Here is a 25,608-nt window from a genome sequence, read left to right as displayed (position 1 = left end):
CGATCTCTTACCTCTAGAGGGGAATAAGGGAAACCAGAAATAGCAAAATTCACTGAGTCAAGACCTGTCTGCCTAGACTGAACAAGATGATTCACACGCATTTGATTTTTTAATGCCCTCCAGAATTGCATGCATAATGATTCTATTCATAATTTTATCACACTGTCTGTCTGATGTTTCACCAATGTCCTTTTAGTATATGCATCCTCATTGAAGTGTGACTGCATTTCCTCCATAGCACAATACATTGTTTTTTCTCGGTTAATAGTTTGCATTTTACCACCACTGTACAATGCATCCACGTCTCCCTTGATTCTATTCAATATTACATCTACGACAGATTGACGGAGGTCTGCTGATCTAGCCATGGCAATTAGCCTAATAACAACCAGTTTAGACCTGTATTTTGGATTTAGGGTGTAGTATAATGTTAACAATTTGTTTTCTGATGGAAAGGATCCTAGTGTTTTACAGATCTCTCTTTCATCCGTGTACAAAACTATCTGCAATTTAGCATTGCTGTGTCTAGCCCTAGTCAAGACTTTACATTGCCCACCCCCCTCCTCACACTTTGCTTTACCTCCAATTCATTATCTATGTTGTACGAGCTCCCCTTATGATGTTACCTAAGTACTAGCTTTGAGTCTTTGCTACAGTGCAATATTAAATATGTTTGTGGATAATACAATGGAAAACTTCACCCCATTGCTTAAGAGAGGTGGCCGTTCAACTGTATGGACATCTTGGGGGATGATTAGACACAAACGTTATTTAAGCCCAGCCCCACTAATTGGCATGGGTTGGTCAAAATAATGGAAACACTCGTCAGTACAAGGCAATATTTGTCTTTCATAGGTATATCTTATGTTTAGTACTTATTGTTAAGTTATGTTATGTTATATTATGTGGAGTACTTATATGTTATGTTATGTCTTGTTATGGTAGTGTGGTACGGTGTCCTGTCCTAAGAATTTCAGTGCCCAGACCGACTCTGTTGTTCTGTGCATCTGACAATAAAAGACTTGACAATACAATTAAATTCAATAGCACTACACACTGCAGCCTCTTAAAAAGTTAAATGGTGTTAGGTTTATCATGTGAACCATCTTTTCCATTAAGTAGTAGTTTGGGGTGGCCATTATGTGTGCTAACTTCTGTACGCATGCTTCCAAATCCATCAGGTACTGACGCAACAGATCCACAATGCTGAAGCCAACAAAGACGTGGTCATGTTCAGTATTGGAAGTTGTCCTGCCATGTTTCGCGACTTTCTGGCAGGCCCAGATTTTAACTGGCTGACCGATGATGTAAGTAAAACTTAAAAAATACATTTTTATTTTTACTTTTTTCCAATCATGTTGTCATCAGATTTCTTTTTTCGTTCTTGTACATTGTAAATATGTGCATTGCAGCAATTGTTTCAGATCACAAACTACATTTCACTGTAAGAAGTTTCTATTTTCTCTCTAGTCTGACAAACTACTAGTATCTGTAATTGTTTTGTTATTGTTTTTTTGTCTTCACAGGACAAAGCAGTGTCCCATGCCCTTACCACAGACGCATACACGTTATGATGTCGTGACAGCACATAGTTGTGTTAATAACGTGCTCTATCAATGGCGTGGTGCTACTGCCCCGTCTCGTTGGTCTTGGCTCTCCTGACCGTGGCAACTTTGCTTTTTCATTAACGTTTTCTAGTCACTAACACCCCACCCATAACATGTATTTTTCAACTAAACAGGTCTTGCTTTGAATAGTGTAAGTTAGCAGGTTTTTAAAACAAGTATGCTTTGCAGTTTGTCTTGTATATTTCCACAGGTCTACAGAATTAAACACATTAAGTCTCAATTCATTTTGACTGACCACAGCATACAAGACCCTCCACCTGAAGACTGGCACCTATCTTCCTTTAATCACCAGATACTAAATGACTGACATTGAAATAAAAAATAAATCTTGTACACTGGCATAGTTCTGCAACATTTTCTATTGAACTTTAAGTTAAAATTCGTTCAGATATTGCTTATCATGTGTTTACATGAACATCTGCACCCTATTATAATTACTGCACTTGGTTTGGGACTGTACTGTTAAGGTGCATTCATGGGCTCAGCTACTGTGCTTTATGAACATTGCCTTTAAAAGCAAGCAACCAACCTGTAAATCAATGTGAAACTCAACCCAAGATGAACAGAAATTGTGAGTAAGAATGCTCTTTTTTTCGCAACAATTTGTGAAATAAAGAAACGTCAACATGCTTCAGTGTTCTGCTTCTTGTTTAACAAACAAACACAATTTTCATCTTCAGGAACTCATTTCAATAACATGATGCATACGAGGAGGTGTTCAGGGCTAGTCTAGGCTATTGCATTGATGTGCTACATCCCACACAGCAAAAGGACACCGCAGCGGATCCGCCGCGGAGGTGTCGCGGGTTCCGCAACGGACCCGCGAAACAGACCCGTATCGGGGTCCACTTGCACAGTCTAACAGATCCGGTACGGAGGCGGTAGTGGAGCCCGCATTGGCTCCGCACTGTATCCGGTCCGCATCCGTGCTTACCTCGAGGACCCGCCGTGGCTCCGCACTGAATTCGGTCCGCATCCGTGCATACCTCGCGGACCCGCCGTGGCTCCGCACTGTATCCGGTCCGCATCCGTGCATACCTCGCGGACCCGTCGTGGCACTGCACTGAATCCGATCCGCATCCGCGCTTAACACCTTATTATTATTAGGTGGAGGTATATTGTACATATTCTTTTGTTTAGTAGCCTAGCCTACATTCATTGTGAGATTATGTCAAAACCTATTCCTAGAGAACCCTGTAGCCTAATGTAGATAATGAAAGTAGGAATATTTGTTTATATTATACCCTCATCTTCAAACAGCATCGAAATAGCCTATATTTAGTGCTATATAATAATAATAATAATAATAGTAATAATAATAGGCCTAGGTCGTTGCAGACATCAAATAGCTTGCCTATTCAACTTCAATGAAATGCTGCGCCACAAACAGTCTAAGTTGTCTCCTTATTCTACTTTGCCCTGTTTCTACTATTTGCATTATATCTGTCCATAAGCACAGCTTAACTATCATAAAATGAATAACTGATGAATGACGAGAAGTGCAATAAAAAAGTTTATTCAACAGTTGATTTAGTCAGGCGATTCGATTTAATAGGCTATTCCGTGTGTGGGGACTCAAGTGCGGACGGCACGGCACGTCTTCTCGTGGCCCGATCCCCAGTCAGATTGAACCACCTTATAATGTGTCGCGTGACCTCAGCCTCCGTAGCGGACCGTGTCAGAGCGTTTTTTCTGACTGCACCTGTAATCAAACAGACAGATTGTATGTTTATGAAAACAAAAAAAGACGACTTACACATAAAACATTCCCAAATCAACACTACACTAGATAACTCACATGGTTACAACACATTAGGCGGGTCCTGTCCCAAGTGTAACCGGTGGCTTGTTCACTCTGCGTTGTGTTGTGCTGGCAAGCGGACACACGACTCTGTTTTGAATATTTATTGTTCTGGAAGACAGCAGTTGACAAGGCAGTGAGAATCCTACCCTCTTCCTTAGAATTAAGAGACAGGGCATACAACCACACAAGCCACGAACAGCAAATACAAACTTAACAGTCTGCCCTCAAAAAGTCCTTCACGAAAACTCGCGAACTTCCGTTACACAAGGCTAGGGGAGTAGCCTAGCCCCACACCAAAACCATACCATAAATGCTAGCGAAACCTAGCATGACAAGCTAACTAAACAAAATGAGTGTACAAACAAATAGGTATATAAACGAAACAATGACACACCTGGAAGACAGCAGTTGACAAGGCACTGAGAATCCTAACCTACAATAAATAACAATAGCATACATAAATATCAATACATTACAATGCTAGTCATTACCAACCTCTTAGCCCCCAAGTTAACTAGCCACAGGCTTATCCTATACCATGTGACAATAGTAAACTAAAACTAATATATAATATGCAACGAATTAAACAAGTCACCACCACAATAATAATGTATAAGTGTAGACCCTGGACCCTCCTGTGTGATCGGCCCCTAAGTAATCTGCTGTCCATCTCGCTTGAAAGACACGCAATGCGGGGCGCATTAAATCGCCGCCAGATGCATCTAGATTATAATGCTAATTCCCTCGAGTGAATACGCAAAAATTGTAGCCTAACTACTACTACCATAGCATACAAGCTCATTGACTAATATTCACCCTACTTTATTGACCGAAAAAACAGTACAAGCGAAATTATCAGCTTGATGTATAGTTTGCATTGCAAACGTGAACATTAACACATTCACTAGCAATAACTTGCAAAATGTTGCAATCGCACCTAGCAGCTACATGCCGCTACCATAGGCTACATATGAGTAACTCATTAAAACAGACCAGACCTAATAACAATGTGTTTTTTTTAATCACTCTACCATAACATATTCTGCCGAAATTGCTATCCCATTTTAAATCAAATAGCTTCAGCCTCACATGATCATCACATCAGCTAATAGTCTGATGCATAAATGGTATGATACAATATCAAACAATATTATTTACACAGCATTAATATACATGATGATTAAAAAAAAACACAAAGGAAAATGTTTACTGTGAATCTCGCAATATATCAATAAATCAATACACTTACTTAAGAGGGCTCAGCTCAATGGTATAGGCTACTTCAAAGAAAATCTGGAAGCAATGAGAGGCGGCAAATAAAAATTCCACTGATATGGGCTCTGATATGTAGCCACGGCCGTTACAGCCGTTAAGGCGCGTCCGCGTTCGTGGATCCGATCCTGATCCTCTTGGCGGAGCCAAAACGGTCCTCAAAGGCGCGTCCGGCCCCCGGATCAGATGTGGGTCCGCTCAGGAGCTGCTGTTCGATAGCAGCATTTACTTCGCCGGCCGGAGGCGGCGCTGATCCGTCCTACGGCATCAAAACGAATGTGACAGTCACGCGGGTTTGGCGATTCGAATGCGGATCCGCGTTTGAGTCTCCTGCTGTGTGGGATGGTTTTGTATGTAACGCTAGTGTTACGGACAGTTAGCGTAATCACTTCGTGACATGAGCAACAGACGTTTAACCCGATGTGAAATAAACAGGCAAGCCAAGACGGCAATACGTTTATGTAGGCTAGCTTGTCACTATTAAAAGCTTATTTGACACGGTGTAAAAGTTTGATTAGCATGCTGGCTGTGTGTTGGTCGTATAGCTTCGTAAAAGTTCACTTGTGTGTTTAGTTCTATGACTTCGTAAAAGTCTAATACGTACTGTCTGCCGACATAGGCGAATAGGATAATGAAGATTATAATGTAATAAAGAATTGAAATTGAATGCAGTCGCTGTCGCGGTCTCTGTAGCTGTCCGCTTGTGTGTGCCTGCGTATGTCAACCGCGACGTCATAGCAACCAACATAGCAACGACTCAAAGACGATTTGATAAACAGTTGATCGGAACGTCTGTAGCGTCATCCGGAACTTCTCGCTAACCCTAGTAATGTTCGGTGTGACATGAAGATTCGATAATCTTCACGTGAAAAACAAAACAGCTGATAGGAACGTCTCTATTGCGTCACCCGGAACTTTTGGCTAGCCCGGAACTTTTCGCTCATGACAGAGCCACATCATGTTCGCTTATGAAGGCTCCTGGATGCAACTAACTTACCTCCATAGCTTTCCACCTGTAACCTGCTACTCTACCTACGTAGCTAGAGGGGAAATATTTCTGTTGTGTGCTGCCCTCTAGTGGACAAATAGGTATTGCTGAGTTAATCAGCTTACTGAATGTACCTACTTAATGGGTACGCTTTAATCATTATCAAAAAAATTGCCCCCCCCCCCTGAGAATTTTTTCGGGAGCCGCCACTGTGAAACACTTGATTGGCCAAAACACTAAACCTGTAACCTGGCTTAGATATTGCACTGCTGCAGGATGTTTGTGCAAATAAGTCTCCTCTTGCTGAAATATAAGCATTTATATCGTAAATATCTAATGACTTAACGCAAGTTGACCAGACTTGGAGTAGTAACCCATGTTGTGTGGGAATGAACTTGTGTCTAAAACCAGCCTCCAAATTCTTCTTCTTCCCCTCCAGACAGGTGTGGATTGGAGTGACATGGTCTGAAAGGAGTCTGTGGCATTAGCAAAGGTTCACCAGGCATAACAGGGCTATTTGTGTGAACGTTTCTCTTGATTGAGACTTAATAAATGTCTCTTGTGGTAAAAGTGTGTCTCTGACAGCCTTCTCGTCTGTCCATTGGACTCATCAGTGAGGGGTTCTGAATGCAAGGCAGGGGTGTCAGTTTCTCTGGCCCTGGAATGTCCTGTGCCACATCCCTACGCCACGCGGATCACCGAGAGGGGACAGGGTGACATTCCTATTTCTGCCCCTCCCCCCCCCCCCACCCACTCTACCCCCTATCTCCACTGAAACCATAAACTGTCTCTTGTCTCTTTCAATAGTTTAGGTTTGGTCTTGTACCATTACATTGCAAAGACATCCATGTGTCCCTGGAAATCTGGAACATTTGGAGCACGCTAAGGCATGTGTGACCTGGCACAACCTCTTCTGAGGAAATGTACTGAAGAAGTACACTCTTGCTTATTAATAACATGTAATCCCCATTGCAAGCTTCATCATATTTCGATTCTAAGACCCTTTATTGCCTAAAAAAAGCATTGCTAAACATTAAAATACCCATAAGTGTGTCTAATCACATACTTTTAGGGGTTCAGCACCTATACCACACTTACAGCATGCTGCATCCAGAGCTGGCCAGACCTGTGACCATAAAGAGAGCAGACTCTTAGCTCCTCTGGGTGGATAAGGGCTGCTACGCTTGACCCACAGCTGGCGAGTGTGGTGTGGTGTCCTCACGGCTGACCTATGAGAGGCCAGCGCAGTTTGGAGACCGTGAGAAAAAGCACACAGCCTCTGGTCTCTCCCCATGCCAGGAGTGTGGGTGGCCAGCAGCAAGGCTTTTCCCAAGAGCTCCATTGGTGGAGGGAGCTGGCGCACGCTCCACCACATGCGCCAGATTCTTTGCATTCATTTAGTTACCCGTCTTTATCTATGGCAGTGCTTTTTTTTTTTTTACAGAAAACACCAATAACCTACGCATTTTTAAAGTGTTTCAGTCAGTGATATTTTGAGGTTTTTTTTAAGAAGTGTTTTTGTTTGCTGGAGAGAGTAGACGGGGGGGGGGGGGGGGGGGGGGGGGCAGTGACAAGCCCATGGAGGCAGGGAGATTGCAGGTCTTTGGGCCTTGAACTGTAAATGACAGAGACAGAGTACCAAGGGCGTGTACAACATTCAAAATGTTTAGCTATATCTCAAGGCTTCTGTTTGGCTAGAGAGTGGTATGTCAATGCTTTCTGAAACCTATTTCTTGGAGTGTCATTAATGATGGTACAGCAAAGCACATTTTTGGCAGCATTCTGCTTGAAATTGTTGTGAGATTACCTTACCTAAACACTGCTCTGGGATATAAGATTATCTGAATTACAGTTCTCTTTCTGTACTCGCTTGGATTAAAATGGTGTGAGTATACATCCTCTATACATAGCAACCTTCAACAGCCAGGACCTTCATGTGAGGCTACTGCATGATCTCCTTGTCATCATGCTGCAAGTCTCATCACACAAAATGTCTGTTTGATTTAAAGCCATTTCCATATGATGTGTACATGGTCCCAAGTATATGTTAGGTAATGTTGACTTGAATGTCTCAATGAAACAAGACTGTGTCTATCAGATGCAGTGAATTTGAATTAAGTGTTGAGTTTTTCCAGCTCTAAAGAGTTCAGTTAGTCCAGAGGTTTCCACTAGCCACTGCCAGAAGGGAAATTTATATATACACATCTCAAAAAGAGATTGTTTGTGCTTTCTATGGACTCTGGGGGCCCCTAACACATCATCCCCCCAGTCCACACACACGCACATACACACACACACACACACACGCACATCTAGAAAGAGTATCCTTTAAGCGAACCATTTATTTTCTTGAGAAGCCTACAAAGCAAAGTGCATAGTATACTAGATGTAGTGGTATGTCCACATCATGAGCAGATAAATCAATAATTATGTTAATAAGAAACCTCGTAAACAAAAAAAAAATATGTCTTTGTAGTAAAAAATGTGTGCTTAGACAGGACACTTTATACAGAATAATGTAAGTGGATATTTTGGAAGGCAACTGTCATTTTCATGTTGTTATAAATTGAGCCAACCTTCATGAGGCCTATCTGTGGAGACATCTGTTTATTGGGATGCATCATGAAACTTAAGCAAATCTCCTTCAGAGAAAAGAGCACTGTTAGATAGATATAAAATAGATTTTATTTTCCTATTGGTTTTGAGAGAACAATGCCAGCACAGTGTGTATCACCAATAAACCTATTTTAAGGCTAAAGCTTTGTACACTGTCAGACTAAAATAAGCATATTCCATACAAAGCGAATATTTGCCGCTTACACTTTAAAAAATGGTTAAGTAAAAACAGTATAAGCTATTAACAGTGTGTAGGGAATAACAGCAGCAGCTAGAACGTTAATGCAAACACCTATACAAAGCGGCTAGCTACATTGCGCACTATTATAAATGTAGGTAGTTAGCGGTTGTTACAATTGACAACTAATTTATCTGCAGGTAAAAATGATACCACTGTAAATGGTACTTAATGGCACTATTTCAGTAAATGCACGCTAAGAGATCCTCACTGACCACTTTTTTTTTATCGCCTGCGTTTTTGTTTCCAGTAGTAGGCTTATGACAGGTAGTTATGTTTCAATGGTTCTGCACTGTAGACTCATTAAGAAGGTCTTAGCAAGCTAATAGTAGAGGGGCCTCAAAGGGGATCTCACCACATGTCATTGCAGTCTCCTAGAATTGTGGTTGCTGAAGACAAATGTAATCAGCTGTCCTCGGGGACCCCCTTCCAGCTCGGCGCCCCAGGAAATTGCCTGCTTTGCCTCCCCTGTCACAACTCCCCTGTGTGCATGTGTCAGAGAGGGAGGGAGACAAAGACAGAGAAAGTCACAATGAAAGGGTGAATGTGAGCATGTGTGGGAAAGAAACATAGTGTGATAGTGTGAGAAAGTAAATATATATGTGTGTGTGTGTGATCTATTGTATGTTTGACATTTAATGAACACGTGTATATCTGTGTGTTTGTATGTGTATCTTAGGGAGAGAGAGGGACTGAACTTGTGTGTATGTGTGTGTGAGTCATTGCCTATCAGACGTATGAGACGCCATATGTTTCCATCCAGTTCGCTGAAGAACAAATGTGCTGTCCTCTTTTTCAAGTGAGGTTCCAGTAAGTGTCTGGTTTTTCACTCTCGCCACATGTCTTAGGCTAATGCAACAAGGCCATACTTGGTCAACACCAATTACTCAGAAGCCCTTAATGATACACCTGCTAATGTATTCCCTAGCCAACTCTAATCCCAGTTATAGCTGATAGCAGATGAAATGAACGAGTGATTGAGTACAGAGGAAAGTTATTTTCACTTTCTTCCCCCTTAATGACCCGTATGTGCTCCATACATATGTTCACAATCTTAGCCTACAGTGATTAAATCAGAATTACGATGTTGAGGGTGTGCCCCTGGTGTCTACAGCCCTAAATGCTCTACTGGGGGTGATGTGGGTGTATGTGGGCGTAAAACCAAAGGAATGTAGAATGACTCCTCATGTTAACAACTGAAGAAAAACACGTTTAGGGCTTTGCGATGTGTTTTGTAGCACTGGTCTGCTTTAAGTAGGTAACCCTGCTGTAAGGTCTTTCTGTGAGTCTTTTAATAATGATTTATTTGGAGGTTGCCTTCTCAAGACAGCTTTGACTACTCATGTCCTTTCTTAAGTATGGAAGTATTTAGGCTACTTCATGTTTGTCATAGTTTTAAAATTGTTATCATTTCCGTGGTTGTTTTGCTGTTAATGCTTTCAATGTGTACAGACCTTGTACGAGGACTAATACACTATGAACTCTGGATGCTATGTGCTCAATATGCCTCATAGGGCTTTGGTTTATCACAAAAACAATGGAGGCACACACATATACTTTATAAGAGCAAAATGAAGCAAAGCAAAGGCTTCATGCATGAATATGCCTGATCAAAGAGCTCATAAGACAATAATGTTGGCTTACTAGTAAATAAAAGCCAACACAATGACACAGTGCAGCTCTCCCTCCAGCCCCCTTTAACTCCCTCTGGGGCTGGGAACGGTCTGAGAACAGCCCTCCAAAGGAGAGACTGACCACCCACTAAACAAGACCGACCTCCCAGTCCCAGAATCCATGAAATCTAGTGGCGGCTGGTGACCCCCCCCCCCCAACCACACACACACACTTCACCCCTCATTCTTAAAACAAAACTAGACGTACCACATGGCAGGTCATGGACCACCGCCTAAAGTGAGAGAATTACCAAGAATTAAGAAAATTTAAACACTAAAAGAAAATATATGAAAGAACAGAATAATATGTGTGTGTGTGTGTGTGTATAAGTTAACCCTGTGTAGACTGACACATCCAATATTAGCCAGAAAGTTATTTTGTAAGTTTGTTTAATGAATCGTGTTTTTTTTGTATTATATTGGATACATCAGGTCAGAAACTTTTCACAGCCTTTTTATTTCCTGTTGTCGTAAACAACCCCCCCCCCCCCCCAAAAAAAAGATATTATGCTTATTACAGCGTCCCCTGGTGGTCTAATGATGTAAAATTTTGCATCACATCAGGAAAGGATCCTGAGTTCATATGCCATGTTTCATGTAATTGCTGAGATATGGTCTTTCTGTCAGCATCATGAATGGCAATACAAAAACAATGGAGGGATTTACAGATAAATACTTAAATACCTTAAATACCTGCTGTATCATATTTGATACATTCATTTTCAACAGGTGTTTTCTATGAAATAAAGTATAAAATATTAAGTTCTTCAGTTAGTTGCTTCAATACCGTACATTTTTATATCACACAATGAATAGCAATATAGATGTAATTCTTACAGTGACTTTCAAAATTGTCAAAGATTTTTTCTGCTAAATAGTTGAGTTACGCAAGTTCCATGAGTTACTACATGAAGGCAGATATTTTGGATATAGCATTTTAAGGCCCGCTCTTGCACACAGTGTACCAACAGTTTTTTGATAGACAGTGGGCAATATGGCGCTCTCTGATTTTATCTGCTTCGATTTCCCTTCTTGGTAAGAAATACTGGTGAATATTAATGTCACTTACTGATATGGGTGGCATTATTATTAGTTTTTTTCAGGAAAGTATTGATTATAATGACGTAAACGTCTCGAAAATACATGTAGCAAATATGACTGAACCTTTTACAGTTCTCAGACGGTTGGTGGGGGTTATCCCATTGACATTAGAGGCCTGTGTAGTGTTGACATGACATACTAATGATAATTGCACCCGCATTACTCAAAGACATTAATATTTCTAGTTAGTGTATCAGACAGAGAAAGAGGGAAATGTGCATCCATATATAGCCTACATCCAGTGTGCTTAAACTTCTTCTGAAGGAAGAGAGTTCATTTCAGCAGGTCACAATGCCCCTGGACAATCCCAATGACTTGAGATGCCTGCGCAGTGTCAAAAGAGTAGACTAATAATAATGCCACCCATATCAGTAAGTGACATTAATATTCACCAGTATTTCTTACCAAGAAGGGAAATCGAAGCAGATAAAATCAGAGAGCGCCATATTGCCCACTGTCTATCCCTAATGAGCCTACCCATATCAGTCTTTCCTCCATCCCATCCTGTAAGACAGAGCGATACACAGAGGCTGACCCTAAAAAAGTAACCTCACATACACACATCTCTTCAAGTGCTAACACTAACATGTATGCACTGCCCAGGCCTGTGACCTAGTGTTACAGCCTACATATTCCTTAGTCTTGAAGATGGATTAGTGGCTTACTTATTCCATTTTGGAATATTTATCCAGCTCTATATGATTTCCCACCCCTTTCATGTCTACTGCTCTGGAATATAGTCTACATAAGTGGACAAGTGACCTTTCGTGGACCGCATTGGACACTTTTGATAAAATGAGCACTGCTCTAGCGCAAGAATGCTCTAACCATAACTCAAAGTGCATTCATAAATTCCTCTAACCTCGATTCCACCCACGTCTCTCGTGTAAGTTTCCATTTGAACAGCATTCTTTTTTCCTCCACTCTCTCTTACGAAGCCCGCCGAACTGCCACTCTTACCCAGTTCTCTAATTTTATTTTCCCTTTAGAAAAAAAAAGAGTCTCGCGATAGGCGCTCACTTGCACCGCCGCCATATTGTGTGACAGTATTTTGATTCGTATCTGTTGGCAGCAAGAAAGGAAAAGAGAAAATAAGGGGGGAGACGAGGGGGAAAAGAAGAAGAGCTGTCAAAAGAATTCCCGAGTCTCTGAAACAGCGGTGGGCTGCGGCGTATTATCCCCCTAGTTCGCCGTTCCAAACTGAGTAGGCCAGGGTGCTATAGATTCCCTTCTTGAAGTTCCTCCTCCTCGCTTTTCCGTCAGCACCCCGGCCCGTTGGAGTTTCGGTGGCTGTGTGTCGGGTGTTGAAGGTGGCCCGGGGAGCGGCGGCGGAGACGGTAAGAGAATGCCTCAGAAGAGGCCTAGAAGTGTCTGGAATCATTTGACTATGGCTGAACTTTTCCAAAAGTTTTAGTAGGAACATTAACCGTATGTTGCGTTAGCAAATAATGTTATAAAAGCGTCTGAACCACCGTCTTCTCTTCCCTAGAGTGTCGAAAACTTTCTTATGAAGTTGGCTATTCAGGTGTGAGTTTTTTCCCCTTCTGCAACTGGTATCGATGATATTGTTGGACAGTACACGCGGTTCACTCCTTTTAAGAGACTCAGTTGCTTACTTTCGCAACATTGAAATAGTATGATTGCACACTAAAACGGCATCCAGTGTTTTGTGGGTTGTGTGGGATATTTTTAAAAGTTTGTGCATAGCCTGAACTGTGAATAGCCATAGCTGTCTTGGCCATGTAAAAAGTGCTGCTAACTTAGGCTACACATAATATGAACCGTAGTTTCAGTCCTGTGGTAGTCTATGGAGGTTATTGGGCGAAATATAGTTTATGTGAGCTTATGGCTTATGTCTTTTAAACGTTCTAAAATGACTTTACGATTTCCTTAATAAGGTTAGCCAATAATCGACACAGATTTGGGTACTGTATCGTTTTCTTCCGCCGACCTATACTTCCGAAATGTAACAATTTTGTGACGTTTATAACCTGGTAGTAACTCTTCGAAGTCCGTCTACATTTTAAGAAGTTCAACAGGAATTAACAAGAGTTAACATATCTAGTGTTAACGTTTTACTGATACGCTTCCATACCATGACATGAAAAAACGGTAACGTTTTTTTTTTACCTAATAATGCAACATTATGCAACAATTAATTAATGCAGCAATGTACATTGTCGTTTGAAGTTAGAAAGTCGTATTAAAATTGGATGAGCTAAGCTTATTTGCCAGAGCCTTCCGCGATGGATCAGCAACTACTGTAAACGTTATGTTGAAAAATCAGAGACTAGTTTACTCACTCTTTTCCTTGGTTGTAGATATTAGGATATTAAATTGTGTCTTGTTTTGTTCATTTGCTGGCTTGCTTGTGTTTGCTGACGGATTGAACAACATGGTCAGTCACACAACGAACAAATCTCATGATTACCTGACAGGTCATTGCGCAGCTTTTGTAAATAGACCATTCCTCAGCCCAGGTTAATAGGCCGTTCTTGGCTACTTGTAGGCAATTTGTTATTTTGTTAATCACTATCATCTACCGTCATGCAGTGGAGCTGGAGGATGTATAAATGCTTAGTGTTTTAAACTGAGCTGTGTTCCCTACCCTGTTTAATCTCCACAAAATCCTTACTTTTGTGTTTCTGTAATTCAAGAGTTATGATTCCATCATGTGCATAAACTATTCACCTCTGAATAGTTAGATGCATTGGCAGTTTGCTCACATGGGACCATCTAACAAGCAAATGTCAACAAAACAGTGATGTGAGAGCTCACTCCCCACATAAACCATGTTGTCAGGCATATGTTTCATGAACCTGAGAAAATAAAGTTATGTCCTCGCATGTCCACACATAAACCAGTGACTTGGATGTCTCGAAGCCCGTTAGAATGTTTGTTTTGTTTGGTGTTTGTCGGTTTGTGTGAGTGGATCCATCTTGGAAAGCTGAGATAGGTCATGCACTCAGTAAACCCATGATAAGTGTCAGGGTATCAGTCATCGGCAGCTTGTGCCTATCATGCTCGGGAGTCAACATTGCACTTCCTGACCAACGAGCTGTCATGGCAAACTGTTTATAGGTGCAGGGCCCTAAGTGGAACCGTGTGTGTGTGTGGCACCGTGTGTGTGTGTGGCACCGTGTGTGTGTGTGGCACCGTGTGTGTGTGTGTGTGGCACTCAAGTCTGCAAACATGTGGATGCGCCGCGGAGGCCCACTGCTTTGCCACCTCTCTGTGGGTGGGGTTGGGGAGTGAGGACCAAACGTGTGTTTGTGTGTTTGTGTGTGTGTGTGTGTGTGTGTGTGTGTGTGTGTGTGTGTGTGTGTGTGTGTGTGTGTCTGATGCATGTGTGTGCTGGGGGTGGTTGGTTGAATTCTAGCAATGCAAATATTGCTTCATAGTACAGCTCAAGTACGGGGCCTTTTATTTTTTTTAATGCTGTTCAATAAAAAAGACTGGTGAGCAGAAAAATGTCTTTCCCAGACTGTGATTGTATTTTTTTCCCTGCTCTGTTTTAGGATGAGGGGTTTATCCCATATCCTGGATCAAAGTGTAAGATAGTTTGGAAGTAAGCTGCTTGAAATAGCAAGTGGTTGGGGATGGATCTTGCAAGCTTGCAGATTTTTTTTGCCTTCTTTCCTCAGTCTTTAAGTTTTTTTTGTAAAATGTTCCAAGTGAACAAGGTTGATCTCTCTGGACTGTAGAGTATTACGTATGGTCACATTGGTTTTTGTCTTTTGGGGAAGTTTTTGTTCCTTTTGTGTCTCAAACACTGATGGGAGGGGAGACTCAAAATATTATGGTTAATTATTGCCAAGCCTTTAATGCTAGGTCCCTTAAGTAACCTGTTTTTAGGTTTATCATTTACAAAGCAGCTGTTGTTTTTTGTTTTGTTTTGATGTTTTTGGCGCAAGCATTCCTGGCATGGAGAGTAAATGCTAGTTGTTTTGTATCAACAGCAAATTCTGTCGGATATTCAGTTTGTGCAACAAAGTAACTTTAAATTCTGTGACAGGAAGGTAATGTAAGGTTCTTGCTGTCACTTATCTGTTGTTAGTCAGATTAGCATAATCCCTTACTCTCTGCTGGTATCTATTAGCGTACACTGACAAATAAACTTTGATGTGATTGGTAACCTCACGCATGCACTGTAGCCCTGCATAATTGCAACAATATTTGCTTGGTCAGCTATTAGCCAACACTTTCTACCAAACGCCATCGCCCTGCGTTTGCGTCAAGTGTGTATCCTGTGGTAAGGAGGGAGAGGTTTTCCCCTCCCCCAAGCCCTTGCCTCTGGGCCTGTCAGGAAGTGAGGTTCTTGTTTGACCCTCTCCAACCCACGAGCCCCCCCCCCAACCCTCCAACCCCTTTCACCATCACTTCACTGAAAAAGCTCTCCTGCTCCCTGTCCTTGTTTTCACATGGAATCCAGAGTTCCACATGGGCTAGTTTCCAGGTCGGGGGTGGTGTATGTGGGGGTGGTGGTGTATGCACCACCCGTGACACTGCTGCACAGGGACCTGCCGAAAAGGGAGTTTAGCTTGAAGGGGTCTAGCAGGGAGAGCCTCTTCCCCGCGCCTCTGAAATGGAAAAGATGAGGAGATGAACGCTGCGTTGTCGGGGGGCACACTGCCGCTCTGTCCATGTAGGGCCTAATCTGTATCTCAACCAGCCTGGTGGAAGTCAAGACAAGCAGAACAGCAACTGATTTCCTATACTGATGATTGATCCCCAGCCTTTATAGGTGATGTTGTTTTGTTGTTCCCAAGATGAAGAAACGGGAATAATATAAACACAAAAAACACAACAGCTGGGTGGGCTCATTATTGTCTTTAGATCATTGGTTCCCATTATATGGCTTTTTGACAGTGTCCATTTTGCTATAGATGACAAATGTGGAGGGATAGCCTTCTTCCCTGTGAAGGACTGAGCCCTATGAATACACAATATAACACCTCTCCCTCAGATGTTGTATGGAAAGCTTCAGTGCATATGGACTATTCCTGTGAAAGGGTTGTGTTTTGTGGGCCATCCTGAATTGTATTGGCTACTCGTCTTTTTCTCCTACTTTGGTTCAACATTTTGGACAGACTTGGATTTGGCAGCATCGAAGGTTGCAGGTTGAAAGGGCGAAAATTGTTGGTTGGTGTACAACTTATTCCACGAGAGTAAAGCATAATTCAGGTGATTTTCTTTTTTTGAAAGAGTGAAACAAACACATTAAGTGCCCATTCATTATTAAATGAACAAAAAAACGTTTTTGGAAGTGAAAGCTATTTTCCATGAAAAGAACATTTCACACATATTCTCTTGGGTACTTTATTCCATTTCACTTTGCTGTTCATTTAAATGTGTCATTTCTTGATGATATTCATTTCTCTCTGTGTTTGGGTGCTATTCAGTGGGCAATGGTGAACTTCAGGTGATCATCTGCAAGTTCTATAGTTATGCTTTTACTTATTGAAGGGGCCATGGAGTGAAAGCACGAGCAGTGTTTGCTGCAACAGATTAGTGATGCTTTCTTTGGTGTTGGTTTGCTTCACTTCACTTATAGCAGATTACACAACATACAGCACACAAGCAATCAACATTTTTTTTGCCCCTCCGGGCTGGAAATGCAGAAACCCATTCAGTTTTTGAATTCCCAAATATATATCTCTTTCAAACAACTGTACTGTTGAAACCATGAAATGTGGTTAGCTCCAACCAAGCGAAAAATCAAAACATTTACAGATAATCAGCTTTTCTCTCTCCCTATGTCTCTCTCAGTTCACTCTCCCTCCCCTCTCTCTTTTTCACTCTTTCTTTTACACTCTCTCTCGGTTTTCCCTCCTGATCCTTCTTCTTGCCTTTGGAGAGCAAAAACTGCTTCTGTCATCAGCAGCCCTGGCGAGGCTCCATGTGTGTGCCTGGGCACAGAAACGAGGCCTCTGGCTGCTTGTTAGCAGAACAGACCCGCTGCTCCTCCCTAGCCAGACTCGCCCATGGAGAACTACTCTATTGAATTGAAATTGAAATCTGTGGAGATATTTCTTTGTATTATCCCACAAAGCTCTAAAGCAAAGGGCCAGAGGTCCCCATCCCCAGGCCTGAAGCCAGTAGAGGAAGCATGCGGTGATGGTGGCAAAGACCACCTAATTGGGCATAGCAGTTGGTGGAAGCCAGCTCAACAGGGATGCCCATCCTATTTTGGTTTGAAGCAGTATGTGATCTGACCATTAGTTTCAGTCCAGATCTGCTACAGTCATAAGGTCCCATGCTGGGTAACCAGCTGGAGCCAAAATCATGCCTGGAAGGTCAAGCAGTAAACATTTGCAACAGTGACCAGTTTTATGACAGTCATAACACATAATGATATCGAGGCATATAGGCTTAGTGGTTATGATATATGGTTTTAAACCAAAGGCAAAGTGAAATAGATGCTCTCCAAAGATGCAAATAAAAGTTTGCTCTGTGAAAAATACAAGCAGTCCTGACCGCACCACCCCAGCCTCACCCCCTAAGGCCTCTCAGATGTTTGCTTTGAACCCCGTGCTCTGTTGTTTCTTCCTCCAGTGTGGGTTTATCTTTCTCCCATTTGCAGTTGGATTACAATCCTGTGAATGTTGTCTCAGGGTGACATTGGGAGTCATAAGGTTTGGTGTTGCGTTTCGCGTGGATGAATCATAGAATCACCCCATAGTCGAGCTTGTGTTGAAATATTTGCTGTGGACTTGTGGCATTTCAATCCTTTTTAAATTGCTGTTGTCTTATGTCTTCATTGTTATTGAAAATCCTCTTGCGTTGACCTGTCGTCCTTCTTAATGCTGCACCAAATCTAAGACGGGATTATTTAACTCTTGCCTGATATGTCATGCCACTGTGAACTCATTGGGGACAAACTGCGCTCCACTTTGCCGCATTTATCAGTAAATGAAGAATGGTGTCTTGCGCTAAGTGTGTCTGATGTTGAAGAGGTCTGGCATCCAGTTTCCTGCTGTTGATATAGCTTTTCATGCAACTGAATGTTCAGTACTCCCTTTTGACACGGCTAATGTTTCAGCTCTTTGTGCTCTCTTGCCCCAGGAAGAGGAGGTCAGCACCACTGTTGTGTGTGTGACTGTAGAACTTAGTCTCATCCCCCGTCATTACTGTCACTCATGTCTCCTTCGTCAGGGTCTAGTGGCCCACTGGCAGGTTGGAGCCATTCTGTGCTCTTTGAGTGCACACAGAGCAACCTGGCATGTCCCTCACAATAGACACAATAGGTGGGTTTTTTCGATCTACACTGATAATAAAATTGGTACCAATCTAATCTGTGAATGAATGCCACTCTTTAGTACTCTTCAGCGTTTTCTTGAATTAGTGTAACCACCATCACTGCTACCACAGCTAGCTTTAGTAGCACTACTTGATTTCACTTTATTCGACCAAATCAACTATATAAAGTACTGTGAGTCCTTCACTTTTTTTGATACCTTGGGCATTTTATCTATTAATGCTTTGCCAAAAGGATCCTAGAACTTGGCTATCCTGCAGACTCCACTCAAAGTGACTGGCGTTGCCATACAGGCGCAGCTGATTTGGTTGAATAAAGTTAAAACAGTGGTGCTACTACAGTGCAGACTCTTATGGAGGTTGTTTACAACCCATTGAACTTGTTCAACTTGTTCAAGTGATTGTTTTCCCCTCCAGTAGAAAGAGTAACGAAAAATCATCAAAAGTACAATTGTACTTTGCATAACAGTCTTTGTTGTTGCTGCATCATTGATGCCACAATATTGGATGCTACTTATTTGGGTACCGCAGATTAGTTGGATGGGCTTAGTGACTTACACTATACCCTTATCAACTGTAGCAAATGCTGATGGAAACAATGATATCATAACCAGTCATATTGCCTTGTGAAAGACAGGATATACATTTATTTTTAAACTCAACAAATATGCTGTATGAAGCAAATCTGCTCTCCAGGTTCATTACAGCAGCAGTCATTCTGATGATGGATGAGGTTTGGTTGCCCTTTCACCTTTAGCCTGCTCATATCTAGTCCAATGGGACACCAGTTACAATATGGTGTCAAAATCCTATCAATCAGTTTCTTTATGGGTTTGTGATTAATAGTAAAGGAAATGATGATTTGATAGTCACTTACACGCTCACACTCTAGCCTGGATTGTTTAAAAGGAAGGAACCAGGACAATGGGCCTTGCAGGGAAAAGAGATGAACATTTGTGCCTTGTTTGGCAGGGAGCAGAAGTATTCACATAGTGAAATGAATGAGAGCTATTCTCTGTGAGTGTCTGGATGATACATGAATGAAGGGCAGGAGATGACAGGAAGTCGGAACTCAAGTGGTTTTACTGTCACAGCAATGCACCCTGGGATTTGGGAAATGCTAGTCCTGCAAGCCAGGCTTTTGACTCTTTCGGCGTAGAGTCTGGTACTCATTGCTACTTAACATGGCCAAGAGACGCCTACTCTGAGTCCTGTTGAGCGACATACATGGTTATCATGCACAGCCAGCTGCTTTTGTGTGACTTTGAAGAGCAGCCAAACCTGACATGAAATCTTTCAAATTCAGGGATTAGGTTGTCTTGTTCCACATAGCTCGCTGCTGATACAGTGTAACCTTTGGTGCAATGGAAGTGCTTAATAACTTGCTGTAAAAACAAAACGTGCCTCATGGAACTAACATGGAAGTGCATAAAGACTACTTTGATTAAACCTTGAGGAAAGCAAAAGAGAATGCAATTTTAAAGAACCTGACAGCTACAGCCTACAGTCTTTGCACACCAGCGTCACACTTTGTGTACCGACTTGGGGAGTATCATCGGAGATTGAGACCAGGGAAGTGGGCGGGCTCTCTCTGGCAGGATGTTTGTCTCACACCCTCACTCATTCAGTTCACACCACTCACTCAAACTCTCACTTCCTCAGAACCGGGATCGCTCTGGTGATAGCCACCTCACTTTCGCTGCACATCATTTGCTTCCTTTCCAAGTCCTTTTACAAAGAAAGGAAGTCCCCATGACCAGCTGATACTACTTCAAGTGCATCTGGAGTTAGCACAAGTTAGCACAGTTCCCTTCAAGGTAGTTTGTGTTTTTTCTCATTTCTCGCTTTGAATTCAAGTTAGAGTTAGTGCTAGGCAGATATGTAATGTGGTGTCAAATCTGTGCTTTTCTCTTATGGGAGTACTCTGAGATGTGGCAACCCTGGCTCATGTCTAACAAAAAATGCAGTCAAACTTGTGACTCTTTGGCACTGTGTCTTTGAAGTTAGGTGTTGCCTGCACTGAGTATGTGTCCCCTGCAATAGTCAACACGACGGTGATGGTCTCCACAGGGATTGGATTGCTGTCCGACCACAGTAGAGGCTGTAGTGGAGATGTGGCTTTTCAGTGCTGGACCGTTGTCTCAGCACTGTCACTTTATGAGGGGATCAGGCCAGAGAGGCAGAGGCCGACTGACAAACTGACTGTGTGTGTCTGTGTGTGTGTGCGTGTCTGTGTGCGTGTGCCTGCGTGTGTTCGTGTGGTGTGTGTGTGTGCGTGTGTGTGTGTGTGTGTGTGTGTGTGTGTGTGCGTGCGTGTGTGTGTGTGTGTGTGTGTGTGTGTGGGCTCTGACTAAAGGGAAGAGAGAAAGCACGTGGTTCTGTCACTACCACTGGTCCTCCCCATGGCGCCCAGTCTCTATAGAGGATGGTGCAGGGTAAAGGTGTGGCGGTGCCCAGTCTCTGTAGAGGATGGTGCAGGGTAAAGGTGTGGTGGTGCGTGCCCAGTCTCTGTAGAGGATGGTGCAGGGTAAAGGTGTGGTGGTGCGTGCCCAGTCTCTGTAGAGGATGGTGCAGGGTAAAGGTGTGGTGGTGCCCAGGATGGTCCAGGGTAAAGGTGTGGTGGGGCCCAGTCTCTGTAGAGGATGGTCCAGGGTAAAGGTGTGGTGGTGCGTGCCCAGTCTCTGTAGAGGATGGTGCAGGGTAAAGGTGTGGTGGTGCCGAGGCCGGACTGCTTTTTCTGAAGCTTTCTCTTTGGCCTTACGCAGCCCCCTAAAAAAGTGAGCCATCCGAGCACACCAGGATAGGATACAGTCAAATAGGCATGTGAAAAACTTAAGTGTGTATCTGCGTGTTTCATTCAGCTGACGCAGCACACAAAACAGGGGTTACCGGAGTGTTACTGGGGCAAAAGCTGACAGCGCCGTTCTTGAGACAAATATTTTGGTCAGAATGGCTGGGTCAGTTGAACAAGCAGCAGGGTTTTTGTTGCCATATTGGCAGTGCAGGTTTCTCCCCCCCCCAGTGATTCATCTGATTGCACAATGTCTTTTAATGTCTGAAAAACATTTTCCTGTGAAGAGCAGTGACAAGGCTCTTAGGAATGCCTTTCCTGTGAGTTGGCTACTGTCTGGTTAGATGGCTTCTCCATTATTTGAGTAATATGTCTTTGGGATCAAGCATACAGGCAGCCAAACAGCCACTACCTCAGGGAACATGCAAAGTCAGTCGGAGGAGACACAGAGTTATTGTTGTGTGATCCGAGTAGCCTTCCATGGAGTTAACAGCCTGTTTGTATGCTATGAACTCTCTTAAGGAGCCATTAAATCTCCTTTTAAAAGATGCTCCAGTGGACGCTCCTCTTAAAAGATGTCTTTTCGTCATGCCCGTTGTGGTCCTGAAACGATGACACATCTGTTTCAGACCGGGTGGTTCAATGAACTTATGAGCTGTGCACACATTTGCTCAGATTCCTGAGGTCCCTTATGCAGTCCAACAAGAGGATGTGACGAGCATCTGCTCAGCAATCTTCCTGTTCTGTTGTTCAACTCATATTTGTCTGTGTGTGTGTGTGTAAGAGTGTGTGTGTTTGTGTGTGGGTGTGTGTGTGTGTGTGTGTGTGTGTGTGTGTGTTCGTTTGTGTGTTGTTTTTGACCAAAAGTCTTCAGAGACCTTTGAGGGTGGGAGGTGGTGGTGAATGTCAGTGAGGGCGTGAGTGCAAGCATGTGTGAGCATGTACGTGTGTGTGTACGTGTGTGTGTGTGTGTGTGTGTGTGTGTGTCTGTGTGTGTGTGTGTGTGGGTACATGCGAGTGTACACGCACTCTTTGCTCTGCGCACTTCACTGCCTCCCAGTGCCGACATCCGTCAGCAAAAGTCTTAAAAGTTTGCTGACACTCTTTTATCTCTCTGTCTTTCTTTTTCTTTATCCTTTTGCCTTTTACCTCCATGTTTTTTTTTTGTCTCTCTCTTTCTACTCTGGTTATCCCCCTTTCTCCGTATGATTTGCTCTCTCTCTCTCTTTCTCTCTCTCTCTCTCTCTCTCTCTCTCTCTCTCTTTCTTCCCCTTTCTCTTTCATTACCTGCTGCTGTCTTTTTCTTCAACACTAGCACTGTGAGGGGCTTTCGATCTTCCTGTATATGGGTCCAGTATAGGCTAGCCATGCTTTTGTGCTGACTCTGTCTCTCTCTTTCTCTCTTTCTCTCTCGCTCACTCGCTCTCTCACTCTCCCTCCCTTGCTCTCCCTCTGTCTGTCCTTCTCTCTCCTCTTTTAAGGCATATTGTCTGGGTGTGGTGGACAGTGAAGTCCTCAGTCAGTTTCTTGTAAATGCTTTTGTTTGTTGTGGTTGAGTTCGCTTTTGCCAGGGGCAACTCAATGAAAGCCGTGTGGGTCTCTTTTTTTTCCCTCCCTCACGCTCTGCCTCTTCTGTCTGTCTTTCTCTCTCTCTCTCTTGCGTTCTCCCTGCCACACTCTCTCTCTCTCTCTCTCTCTCTCTCTCTCTCTCTCTCTCTCTTTCTCCCTGTCACACTCTCTCTTCCTCTCTCCTGTATGGTTCCTGCAGCCGTAGTGCAGTGCAGAACAGCTTTTGTCAATGTTTTGCAACTCTTTACATCTCGAACGCAATCTCCTCAGCCTCAGGGAAGAAAACAAGCCATGTTTCCCACTGAAGGGGGTGGGTGTGCGGGGTGTGGGGGGAGGGGGAGGGCGGTTGGTTGGGTGGGTGGTTGGACTGACTGACTTCTTTCTTTCATTTTTTTTCTCCCCCTCTCTTTCCAGAAACAGATTGCACAACACAGCAGTGCGAATGTACAGAGCTGTAAAGGGCTACAAGTTGAGGGCTGCGCACCTAATTGTCGTAAAGACAGAAATGGGGTCGGGTTGGTTTGGGGTTCCGGAGGTTTCTGTGCTTTCTGTGTGCTTTTGTTCCCCTGTTGTTCTGGGTTGCTAATGCATTTGGTTGTGCAAGTACACATGTATTTTCTAAGTATTGCTACGCAGGCCTGTCTGTGGTATTGAGAGTGGTGCAAGCACTGCCGAGGTTGGTGAGTCTGTTACAATCTATAACAACAAGCTGTGAAGCTATACTTAGACAATTTGTGTGTGTGTGTGTGTGTGTGTGTGCGTGCACACACATGTAGTGAACGGAAGTGTTGCAATTTGGTATTGTGCAGGGTGGTTGTGATTGTTTTTACTGTTGACATGCAAGATGTTTACGTGTTTACTACTGTGCAGGTCCGCAGTAGTGGAGCCTATGTCTTTAATTTAACCATGTTTAGGTTGTAAACATGTATTCAGACATAGCTAATGATCAGGTAAGTGTGTGTGTGTGTGTGTGTGTGTGTGTGTGTGTGTGTGTGTGTGTGTGTGTGTGTGTGTGTGTGTGTGTGTGCGCGTGTGGTTAAACACAGCACTATTAGGCAGTGAGGGGGTGGTGAGGTTGTGTGTGAGGAGTGTGTATGTTTCCTTGCTGCCCAAGCCCCTTCTTGTTTTGGTCTCTGTCAGTTTCCTCACTGCTGGTCCATGAAAACAACTTCTGACTTTGAAGCCAACAGTGAGGGGCTGGACCTGGGGGAGGTGGAGCGCTCTCTCTCTCTCTCTCTCTCTCTCTCTCTCTCTCTCTCTCTCTCTCTGTGTTTGGCACACACACTTAATACTACACACACTCTTAGCCCCCCCCCCCCCCTCCCTGTTCCATGTTTCTGTGCACACACAGACACACTCGCTTTACTCACTCTCTCTCTCACACACACACACAATCTCTCTCTCCCTTTCTCTCTCTCTATCTCTCTTTCTCTCTGACACTTATATTACTGTCCGTTTGTGTTGAGCTGAACTGTGGAATGCACTGCCATCAGTGTTTGTGTGTCTGGGACTCTGTGGCTGGGGTGCATTTTGTGTATCTGTACTATGTGTGTGTGTGTGTGTGTGTGTGTGTGTGTGTGTGTGTGTGTGTGTGTGTGTGTGTGTGTGTGTGTGTTGGGGGGTGTTTGTATGGTTTGGCTGTAGTCGATGCTAAGGATCAGGCCTGGCACCCACTGGCACCATGTCTGCCCCACCTGTCCATGCCAGTCTGGCGCCCTCGTCCGCCCTCTCCGGGCACACCAGCAGATGCCCCCCCCCCCCCCCCCTCCACCAGCTCTCTCTTCCACCGCACACATCCACACACCTCCATACCTTCACACGGTCACCAGCCTCACACAATCCCACTGCAGTCTCCTCATCGGAGCGCCTACAACCACTCGCACACATGTTCCACATGCGATGGTTTACAACAGAGCAAGTAGAGTCTCTGTTTCTCTGCCCTTCATTTTTTCATCAGTGCCAACCATCTCATTATCTGAATTTCCCCTGTCACTGTGTGCCATCCTTTTGTCTGTCGGCGTGGTTTTCGACGTCATTAGCCAGCAGAAAGAGCTTGAGTGCCTGTAGAGATGGTGCACTGCATGGCTGACGGGTGGACTGCCTTGACTCAATCTTCTCGAGGTAAACTTCTGCTGGAGCTGTAGGAGCAAGCAGGCCATGCCCACGTGCTGAGATATGGAATGGAATGGATCCCCACCACCAATGGTGTCCCTTGGTGGAGTAGTATATGGAGTGTGTGTGTGAGTGCCGGTGTGTGTGTGTGTGTGGTGGGGGGGGGGGTTACTTTGTTCACGTGACTTGGCTGCCATTTGTCTTTTGGTTGGCCTCAAGGTGGGGGGAGTAATCCTCATAGCAGCTGCTGAAAGCATTTCCGCTGGAGGCTTTTCCCCCTGCAGCCCAGCGAGCGAGCGCACGCACGCGCACGGAGGAGCAGCAGCTCCAGTACTGTACTACTCAGGCGAGCTCTCCTGTGGTAACACAAACCACATAGAACCGCAGGAATCGAGGAATGAGAAGGAGGGGTGGCTGGGGAATGGGAGTGTGTGTGTGTGTGTGTGTGTGTGTGTGTGTGTGTGTGTGTGTGTGAGAGAGTGTTTGCATGTTTGTATGTGTGTAAAAGAGAGAATATTTCGATTATGATTGAGATGTCGTGAGAGATGGCTATACACCA

At 43.6% G+C, this 25,608-nt stretch overlaps 1 protein-coding gene and 1 long non-coding RNA gene across 4 annotated transcripts in view; one reads left to right on the top strand and one right to left on the bottom strand.

The window, feature by feature from the left end:
- Positions 1 to 3,259: 3,259 nt before the first annotated feature.
- LOC308360204 lies at positions 3,260 to 4,766 on the bottom strand. The gene is made up of 4 exons (XR_013968508.1): positions 4,682 to 4,766; positions 3,827 to 3,865; positions 3,427 to 3,540; positions 3,260 to 3,330 (listed from the first exon to the last, which is right to left on the bottom strand). It is a non-coding gene; the product is annotated as an uncharacterized lncRNA (long non-coding RNA).
- A 7,610-nt stretch (positions 4,767 to 12,376) lies between these two features.
- Positions 12,377 to 25,608, top strand: part of tab2 (TGF-beta activated kinase 1 (MAP3K7) binding protein 2) — a 46,076-nt gene continuing 32,844 nt past the window's right edge. For all 3 annotated transcript variants that reach the window (XM_080831760.1, XM_080831761.1, XM_080831759.1), the window contains exon 1: positions 12,377 to 12,657. The gene's annotated coding sequence lies outside the window, so the exon portion shown is untranslated. The remainder of the gene's footprint in view (positions 12,658 to 25,608) is intronic.

The sequence above is a fragment of the Sprattus sprattus genome, assembly GCF_963457725.1.
Source record: "Sprattus sprattus genome assembly, chromosome: 2".
Taxonomy (NCBI): Eukaryota; Metazoa; Chordata; class Actinopteri; order Clupeiformes; family Clupeidae; genus Sprattus; species Sprattus sprattus.
Note: the sequence above shows the minus strand (reverse complement) of the source record. Positions and strands in the feature narration are given on the sequence as shown.